This window comes from Prionailurus bengalensis, chromosome A1 (genome assembly GCF_016509475.1).
Source record: "Prionailurus bengalensis isolate Pbe53 chromosome A1, Fcat_Pben_1.1_paternal_pri, whole genome shotgun sequence".
Lineage (NCBI taxonomy): Eukaryota > Metazoa > Chordata > Mammalia > Carnivora > Felidae > Prionailurus > Prionailurus bengalensis.
The window spans coordinates 58,418,242-58,428,238 of record NC_057343.1 but is presented as its reverse complement, the minus strand read 5'-3'; the positions used below and the strand labels follow the sequence as shown (position 1 = coordinate 58,428,238).

The following is a 9,997-nucleotide window of genomic DNA, read 5'->3' as shown; positions in this document are numbered from 1 at the left end:
TCAATTTATGAAATGAAGGCTTTGCTTTTTAATGGGTAATCTGCATTTTATTAAAGATTGAAAGCAATGCCCATAGCTTAGTTATTCTGCACCGAAGCAAACTCCTTTTTGGAACTCAATGCTTATCATATAGTTAAAATGCACATTTCAAGTAGTTAATTTCAGGCTTGAAAAACAAGAAGCACACATATAACTGCTATGGTTACAACATAAAAAAAATAATGCAACTTTGATTTCTCAAGTACTACATGTCATGTTCTGGAATTCCACTGAGATAACGTAAGTTAGAGCTTAATTTTCAATGAAGTCTATATGGAAATAATAAGCACAGAATAACAGTTCCAGTATATGTGTTTGATGTAATTAGAATGCTAATAGGAAATGCTTCAATGAACAAAAGTCAAGAGTCCACATCAAATTTAAATTCAAGCACTGTGAACAATGAAGTTTTTTTAAATGCTTTATAAGAAAAAAGAACTATATTTTCTTACTCAAATTTCTTTACGTCTGAAGCAGTTAAATCTCATACTCACATAAATGGAAATTTGATAGTGTGTCATTTTTTTCTTCTTATCAAGTCTGCTGTGTGAATAGGTAATGGTCTGGGAAGAGTTGTATGGTTTTTTTTGGAGTTCAGTCCAGTGTTCTTTGAGTTCTGTTTTGGTGCTATTTTGACTTTATGAAATGCAGGATATTAAGCTTCAATCTCTGAGCCACTGTTTTCTCCTCTGTAAAATGAAGATGATACTTAGCTTGGTATCAATACATATGTAATTGTTTTGAACATGAATAATATATGTAATGAAACAATCCAATCTATTTATATACTAACTGAATGATGTTAAGTTCCAAAACTTGCGGTTAAGTGAAATATTAGTAAGCAACTTCACACACGCGCACGCGCACACACACACAAATTCTTACAATATGCTTTCCTTCAGGCTTTAAAAATCAATAGAATGACCTGAAATAGCATACTTATCTCAGTCAAGATTTCTTCAACAATAAAGTTTTACAAATGAGTTATCCTAAAGGATGATGATTGTTTCAATAATGTAATATAAATTAATAATTATTTGATTTGTTTGCTATTTTACTCAATTCACTAATAAAAAATAAAGTTTCAAAAAAATGAAGATAAGTATACAGCTATTTAATTTCAAAGTAGAGGGGCGCCTGGGTGGCTCAGTCGGTTAAGCATCAGACTTCAGCTCAGGTCACGATCTCGCAGTCCGTGAGTTACAGCCCAGCGTCAGGCTCTGGGCTGACAGCTCAGAGCCTGGAGCCTGTTTCCGATTCTGTGTCTCCCTCTCTCTCTGCCCCTCCCCCGTTCATGCTCTGTCTCTCTCTGTCTCAAAAATAAATAAACGTTAAAAAAAAATTAAAAAAAAAATACCCCCCCCACCCCCAGAAAAAAAGTCTTTAAAGTCTGTGGGGGTGAAAGGAGGCTTAGTCATTTAAGCCTCTAACTGACTCTTTACCTCAGCTCAGGTCTTGATCTCAGGGTCGTGAGTTTAAGCCGGGAGCTGGGCGTGAAGCCAACTTTAAAAATAAACAAAAACAAACAGACAAATATCTGTTTTAAAAACTCTGTGTAGCAGATTTAGTTGCAGTAAACTCGGGAGCTGAAGCAGTCCACTTACCCTGAAATTCCTCCTTTGTCCCAGCCCCATCACCTGGGTCCTGCTTTTGCTTTTGCAATCCTTTCAGAATTTCTGGCGAACGAAAGAGAAGGCGTGACCTCCCGTGGGCGCTCACGGGAGACGGTGTTGCGCATGTGCACAACTTCCGAGGTGGCATCCATCACAACAGACCCGTCTGGGGAGCTCCCTTGTTGCGCGGGAGAGCTCTGTTCAAATAATGCAGAGGAGAGTCCCTGTTACCCAGAACAGTGATAGGCAGGTTAACGTAAGAAGCCTCTCTGAGAGGATGGCGGTCAGCCCTTACGTATGTAACCATCAGAAGTCGCAGCACAGGAGGCTCCCTGGAACTGGTTACTGAAGTTTCCAGAAGTGAAGCGGCCAAATGATACGACTGGCTCGAGTGGTCGCAGCAAACTCCAGCTCACCTCGCTGGCAAGTATTTCTTGAGAATGTGACACTAACATCAGCCCAGTTTTCAGCGACAGCAATGGCACCAGTTGCCACCGTGAGCTGCTCTCAGGTTCTCTTCAGACTTAAAATATAGATGCCTTTACGTTTACTTTTGTAGATTATTGTTCTCTTTCGGAGTCAAGGTTGGTGCTACTTAAGTGGGTGTCTGCTGCAAGGAATTTGAGGACATCCTCCTCCATTTGCAGGATATTAAGGTCTCCAGATATTGTAAATGTTTCTCTTTAAGTTAGGACGGGAATCCAGAACAACTCCATACAGACCTTGTGCGTATCGATGATAGGTTATTGCTTTGTGGTTACCACAAAACTTACATAAAACTTAAATGCCTAAAGTCTTGGCATTTAATAAAGCCTTCCGGAGGAATGCTGGCGATTCAGGAGAAGGCAAAGGCCTTCTTTTGGAACTTCTATTGCCTTTCATAATTACTAAAATATTGTCTTGTATTTTTATACTGTAGACAATTCCCAAGCTCAAGTTGTCACAATATGCATGTGAGGAGGGCATTGTTAATATCTCTGCTATAGAAAAGAATATTCAAAGGGTAATGGTCAGTTCAAGGTTATAACTGAACTAGCAAGAGTAGGAAATAGGACCCAAGTCTCCCAAGTTACAATTTGGTATGTTTCTACTAATAAAGCCCATGTAATAATAAATGCATTAGTGATGCATACTGTACAGTATAAAAATCTACCCAAGAAGTATGTGCCTGTATGCACGTGTGTGTTGTTTCTAAAGCCCCTAAACTCCCCAGTACATGGAGTTTTAAAACTATAAGGCCAGCCTCTCAAATGTTTTTTTGAAACTAAATTACCCCTATATTTTATGAAACTAATCTACACAGTAACCAAAGGTTTTATTTTTCAGTTTCTGGAACTTTTTTTTTTTATTCTAGTAACAGTAAAGTATTTTTATGTACTTTATGTATGTACTGTAAAGTATTTTACATACTTTTTATGATGTAATATTTAAAAAAGAGTAAAAATAACTGTTTGGTAACAAACTTATTTTCTTGGCCAATCAACTTTCCTATATTCAGAATAGCTGATAGGGTGCTTAGGTGGCTCAGTCAGTTATGGGTGCAACTCTTGATTTCAGCTCAGGCCCTGATCTCATGGTTCATGTGTTCAAGCCCTGTGTCAGGCTCTATGATGACAGTGTGGAGCCTGCTTGGGATTCTCTTTCACCATCTCTCTCTCTGCTCCTCCAAGGCTTACACGCTCTCTCTCTCTCTCTCTCAAAATAAATAAATAAACATTTAAAAAAATAACTGAAGTGAACCCCCTAAATTGAATTAAGATGCAGTGAGTATGCTTGGTTCCTATACCCCAATACTGCAATGTTTATGGAAAGGTATAGAATCAAAAATATTTTAAACAGGAACACATGGTTCTATTCATTTTTCTTATAATATTGTTTCATACTTACTTGAACCTTGTTGTACTTTCACCAGTCATATTAAATCCTTCTCTTTTATAAGTTATTTATGTAGCAAAAGCTATGATGCTAATTTAATAAATAATTATTTTAATACTATTTCACTTAAATTGAAATTTTATTTAGACTCATATCCTCAAAAATCTCCTTTATCTTCTATTTCATACTCTATAAAATTTTCACGCATCCCTACTCTTGTTTACAAGAGGAACTGGGAACAGAAAAGCTATACTATTTGAAAATAAATTAACCTGTCACATTCCTAACTTGGCCGAGCTAGTAACTGTTTTTATTCTACCAAGAACAATTTGCTGTAGTATTTCCAAATCAATTATTTGTACAACATTTCATTTGAATGACTTTCAGATAAATTTTAAATTTGGTCCAACTTCTATTGCTTTTCCATTTGATATCCTTCCACACATTTCTCTTTTCCTAAATGTTGAAACTTTTCAACCACTTTGTTAAAAAAAAATCTGAATTCTTACTAGATAAACACAAACTTCTTTGATTTATTTATACTAAAGTAATAATCATAAAATTTTGAGTTTCTGAAAAAAAAAGAAGTAAAAGGAATACATACTTGTTTTAAAAATTGTCCAGGTGATTGAGAAGAGTAAAAAGTTAGTGCAAAAAAATACTTTCCTAGGCAATGAAAGATATTTGATAAGTTCAATCCTTCACCTATGAATGTTCAATAATTTTGAAATTTTTGTTTTGCATTTTTAGTTGTTTGGTTCCCCCAAAGGAGGACATGTCTACACCATCGGGATATCTCTGAAATAATGCATCAGTGAGTATTCAAGGTTATTTTTACATTCAAAAATATTAATAAAAATAACATGCAGCCATGACATAACACCATGTCGTGTATAATACTAGCTTAAGAAAGACTTGTCATTACGCTTTGTTCTGTTAAATAATTGATGGGGTGGCATGAGTTGTCATTGCTTTCATTCAAGTTCTAGCATTTACTCTAAGCCTCTTCATTTCTTGCCTTCCTTCATATAGTAAGATAGCATGGTTGAGCTAAGACCCAGAGAACTCCTTATGTTCCTGCTGAGACTTATACTTTCCTTTACTTCCACTTAAATGTTCTGCCTAAGAGCCCCTGCCATAAAGGAAACTATAAAGGGCAGTGTTACCCATATGAACACGATCAACATGACTAAGTCTCTAATTTAGCAAGAGAGTTAGACTCATTATGCCCTACATTCTAGGTTATCTGAGTTCCCATAAACACCCCAACCTCCCCAAATTCCTTAATATCTGGGCACTTAAAATGACCAACACGTTGATCTCTATGCCTTCACGTAATATAACGTGATCTATCCCTATCTGCAGTCATCTACTTCCTTCATATTTCTCTTCATTCAGTGAGGATTTTAGTGCATTTCATTGTATTTCACCAATTGTATATTTTATCATTTATGATCATTCAATGTTAAATAGGTAAATATATTAATAGGTAAATAATAGGGGGGCACAGAATCCAAAGCAGACTCCAGGCTGAGGTGTCAGCACAGAGCCTGATGCAGGGCTCAAACTCATAAGCTATGGGATCATGACCTGAGCCAGAGTCAGATGCTCAACTGACTGAGCCACACAGGCAACCCTTGACTTCCTGTCTTCTAACGAACTTTTCTTCTATCTTACCTCAGACATTCTAATTGTCATACCAAGATTTTTAATTAACAACAATAGAACCACCTGCTGAATCTTGATTTCAGTTATCTCCCTGTCACCTTCTCTTTGTATAGTTTAATCATTCAAATACCTTGACTCTAAAATCTTTATAGACTTTTCCATGACCTACAAACTACTGACTTTTTCACTTTTCATCAACCTCTCACATCCTTACTTCTCTGCAGAGAGATCCTAGAACCAATTGTCCACGTGTTTAATTATACCCTTGCATATATCCTCCAGTTTTCTCTATCTCTCTTGATTAAACTCTTCAAACTGGGGTATGTGGACTACAACTACATTTGAATTAAACATTCTCCTCTGTAAAGCAGCATGTAGGTATAACTGGGGACACACACACACACACACACACACACACACCTTTTTTTAACCAATGTAACTCTCAAGTGGGCACTCCTATGAATTCATTTTTCTACTTTTCTGTGAAACTAATTCTCCAAATCTACTTCCCAGTCATAAATCAGTTGAGAATTTTGTTTCTTTTACCAGTGAGCTAATTCAAGCAATCAAGAACTTTCCCACATCTACCCAGTGCCAAATTCATTAAACTTCTTTTTTCTATCTTTTCCCCTATTACAGTGGATGAATCATAAATGTTTCCATCCAAGGTTAGGCTCTCCACATGTGCATTGAATCCCACTGGTGCATCTATACAAAAAATTCCCATTTTCAAGCTTCCCTTTCTTCCTGAACAGCAATTCATATCAACATTAGGAAACACTGTATTATATATCACACAAAACAAATGAACAAATGTCACTTTTAACTCAACATCTTCCTCCAGTTACCACCGTATCCTTTTCTGTGTTTCTATGTTGTAGTACATCATCAAAAAGAATGCTCTACTCATGTAGTCTTTCTTTTTCTTCTATTGAAATGTATTGAATCCAGGCCAGATCCTTGAGTTTATCATGCAGTAGAAAGAAGCCCAGTGATCTCCACTATGCTAATTTAATAACAAGTTTCACTCTACAGTTCATTCAATATATTATCTGCATTTAACACATATTGGTTTTCTGTGATAACCACTTTCTCTTTGCTGCCATATTACTACACTGATCATTTTAAATAGTTTAATATATTTTTTATGCCTTCCGCAAATCTAAATTTTATAATAAACCAAGAAGATTAGCCTCCTGTTTATATATATTCTCTTCCTATTTATTTTAATAAACTTTATTTTTAAAGTAGTTTTAGGTTCATTATAAAATTAAAAGGAAGTTATAAAATTTTCCTACATATCCCCTGCCCTTACACGCATAGTCTTCTCCATTATCAACATCCCCCCACCAGTGTAGTACGTTTGTTACAATTAACGAATCTACATTGATACATCATTATCACTTCAGACTACCTCTGGGTTTGGTACAGGCTATGGATATAGATATGGAGCTATATATTTTTTTTCAACATTCTTTATTACAATATCATACAGAGTAATTTCATTGCTGTAAAATTTTTCTGCACCACAGCTATTTACCTCTTAAACCCCACCCAGTCCCTAGCAATCACTGATCTTTTTATTGTCTCTATGTGTTACATAGTTGGAATCATACAGTATGTAGCCTTTCTACATAAGCTTCTCCCAATCACTAATGTGCATTTAAGTTTTCTACATATCATTTCAAGGCTTGATAGCTCATTTCTTTTTAATTCTGGATAATATTCCATTGTCTGGATATACCACAGCTTATCTACTCACCTCCTGAAGGACATCTTGATGTTCTTGTGTGAGCATAAGTTTTTAATTCTTTGGGTAAATATCAAGAGATCAATAGATGGATCTTATGGTAAAAGTATGTTTAGTTTGGTAAGAAACCTCCAAACAATTTTCCAAAGTGGCTATACCATTTTGTTTTCCTGTTACTAATGAATGAGAGTTCCTGTTGTTCTACATCCTTGCCAGCATTTGATATTGTCATTATTTTGGATTTTGGCCATCTAATAGGTTATTTCATAGTTATTTTAATTTATATTTCTTGGTAGTATATGATGTGGAATATCTTTTCATATACTTATTTACTATCTCTATATCTTCTTTGGTAAGTGTCTGTTAAGGTCTTTGGTCCATTTTTAATCAGGTTGTTTTCTTTTTGTTGTGTTTTATGGGTTCACTGTATATTTTGAATAACAGTCCTTTATAAGATTTGTCTCTTACAAATATTTTCTTCCAGTATTTAGCTTGTCTCCTAAATCTCTTGATATTTTCTTTTGTAGACTAGAGGTTTCAATTTTAATGAACTCCAGCTTATCAATTGTTTCTTTCATGGATTATGTCTTTAATGTTATATACCCAATGTCATCTAGGTTTTCTCCTTTGTTATCTTCTAGGACTTTTATAGTTTGATATTTTTCATTTAGGTCTGTTGATTGATTTGGAGTTAATTTTATGAAGGATGTTAAGTCTGTGTCTAGTTTGTTTGTTTGTTTGTTTGTTTGTTTCTTTCTTTCTTTCTTTCTTTCTTTCTTTCTTCCTTTCCTTTCCTTTCCTTTCCTTTCCTTTCCTTTTCTTTCCTTTCCTTTATTTTTTTTTCTTTTCATGTAGATGTCGAGTTGTTTCAGTGACTTTTGTTGAAAAGATGATCTTTGATCCACTGTATGTTGCTTTGTCAAAGATCAGTTGACCCTATTGATGTGGACCTATTTCTGGGCTCTCTATTATGTTCTATTGATCTTTTTGTCTATTCTCTTGCCAGTACCACTTGGTCTTGATTACTGTGTATTTATAGTATAACCTGAAGTTGGGCATTGTCAGCCCTCCAACTTTGTTCTTTAGTATTGTTTTGGATACTCTGGTTTTTTGCCTCTCCATGTAAACTTTAGAATCATTTTTTTTTATATCCTCAAAATAACTTGCTGAGATTTTTATTGGAATTGCATTGAATTAATACATCAAGCTGAAAGGACTGACATATTGACAGCATTAAATCTTCCTATACATGAATGTACAATACCTCTTCATTTATATAGTTCTTCTTTATTCTCTTTTATTAAAGTTATATCTTTTTTCTCATATAAATTATGCCCAAATGTTGTTAGATTTATACCTAAGGGCTTTGGTTTTTTAGGCTATTAATGTAAATGGTATTGTGTTTTTCATTTCAAATTCCACAAGCTTACTGCTGATATATAGGAAAGCAATTAACTTTTTGGATTAGCCTTGTATCCTGCAACCTTGTTATAATCAATTAGTTCCAGGAGATTTTTTGTAGATTCTTTTGGATTTTGCACACTGAGCATTATGTTATCTAGAAATACTGTTGTATTTCTTCTTTCCCAAATCTTTCTTACTATATTAGCTAGGACTTCTAATATGATGTTGAAAAGCAGGGGTAAAAGGGAACATTTTTGCCTTCTTCCTGATTTTAGTGGGAAAGCTTCAAGTTTGTCACAATTACATTTGGTATTAGCTGAAGGTTTTTAGAAATATTATTTATCAAGTTGAGAAAAGAGTTTACTGACAGTTTTTTTTTTTGTTATGGATAGGTGTTGGATATTGTCAAATGCTATTTTTACATTATTGACTAATACTTAGGTTTCTAAAACGTAATGGCTTTTATTACAGTCATAAAATTAACTCAAGAGATGTTTCTTCTAAACACACAAAAAAATGCGATGGTTAACACTCAATCTTTCACTGCACAGGATATACCAAAAGACTTCCTTAGCTTCAGATGAATAATTGTATATATAAATTTGGGGTTACTTGAGTTGGTGCATAGATGTTACTTCCCTGAAATATTTGCTCTCTCAGAGGTATTCAGACATTGCCATAGCTCTGAAGCATGTGCACCAATGTCTATTCAGTCCTACAGGAAATGACAGCAGTCTGGAGAAATGTAATTGCTTATGTAAGGAAGTGAATGAGAAAACCCAAAGAGCTTTAACCAAGGAAGCTGTCCTATTTGACTAGAAGGATTTTATTTAAATGTGATAATGTTAAATAAGACTGCTCACTTTAGAGGGGGAAAAAAAACTTTGTTAAGTCAGTTATTTTCTAGAAGTAGATCCTGAGGCAGGGGTTCTAGTTCAAATATTATTTGGGGAATGCTTTCAGGAGAAGGGGAATTGAAAAAGGAAGAAAGGATACAAGAAGAAAGTTGAACAAGAATATGTTTTTAACTATAGAAACATACAAATTCTGGAACACAAATTGTAACATTTTTCCCACCTTGAGGCAAGGGACTGCCCTTTGGGATCCCTCTGTCAATCAGGCATTAGGGAAGGTCTGGGTAAGGTAGCTCCCATTTGACCATGCTCCATTCTTAAGTAGGAAACCTAAGTATGTGTTAGGCAACATTAACAGTGGGAGGAGGGAAATCACACTAGCATCTCCTTTTAGAGCTGATACTTACTAGCTTATATATGTGTCAATTTCCCTACAAAGAGATGCTTTTCTCCCAGTTTTTTTTTATTTTGGACATGGCCCACCATTTTGTTTGTTTGTTGCTTAGCAGTCAGTATACCTCAGTAAAAGTGAGCTCAGCCAAATTAAGTCCCAACAGGTCCCGAGAGACCTCCGTTACACTTGAGCATCCCTCAGTGCATGTAAGATAGAGATTACATTTTAGGAAGATAAGACACTCAAAGAGTTTCATTTCTGTTGTCACTGGCTAGGACATGGAATTAGTACTGCTAAACTTTGCAAAGAAGGTGTATACACAGCCTCCAAAACCCTAAATCATTTTCCTTGGTGGTTTCTGTGTGAGTGAATTATTTGAAATGATGCTAAATAAAAAATT

The 9,997-nt window shown here is 35.0% G+C and overlaps 1 long non-coding RNA gene and 1 pseudogene across 1 annotated transcript; both read right to left on the bottom strand.

Moving 5' to 3' along the window:
* Positions 1–629: 629 nt before the first annotated feature.
* LOC122467756 lies at positions 630–1,728 on the bottom strand. The gene is made up of 2 exons (XR_006293064.1): positions 1,644–1,728; positions 630–728 (listed from the first exon to the last, which is right to left on the bottom strand). It is a non-coding gene; the product is annotated as an uncharacterized LOC122467756 (long non-coding RNA).
* Position 1,729: 1 nt separating this feature from the next.
* On the bottom strand, positions 1,730–5,213 carry LOC122478767 (annotated as a pseudogene).
* Between the last annotated feature and the right edge of the window lie 4,784 nt (positions 5,214–9,997).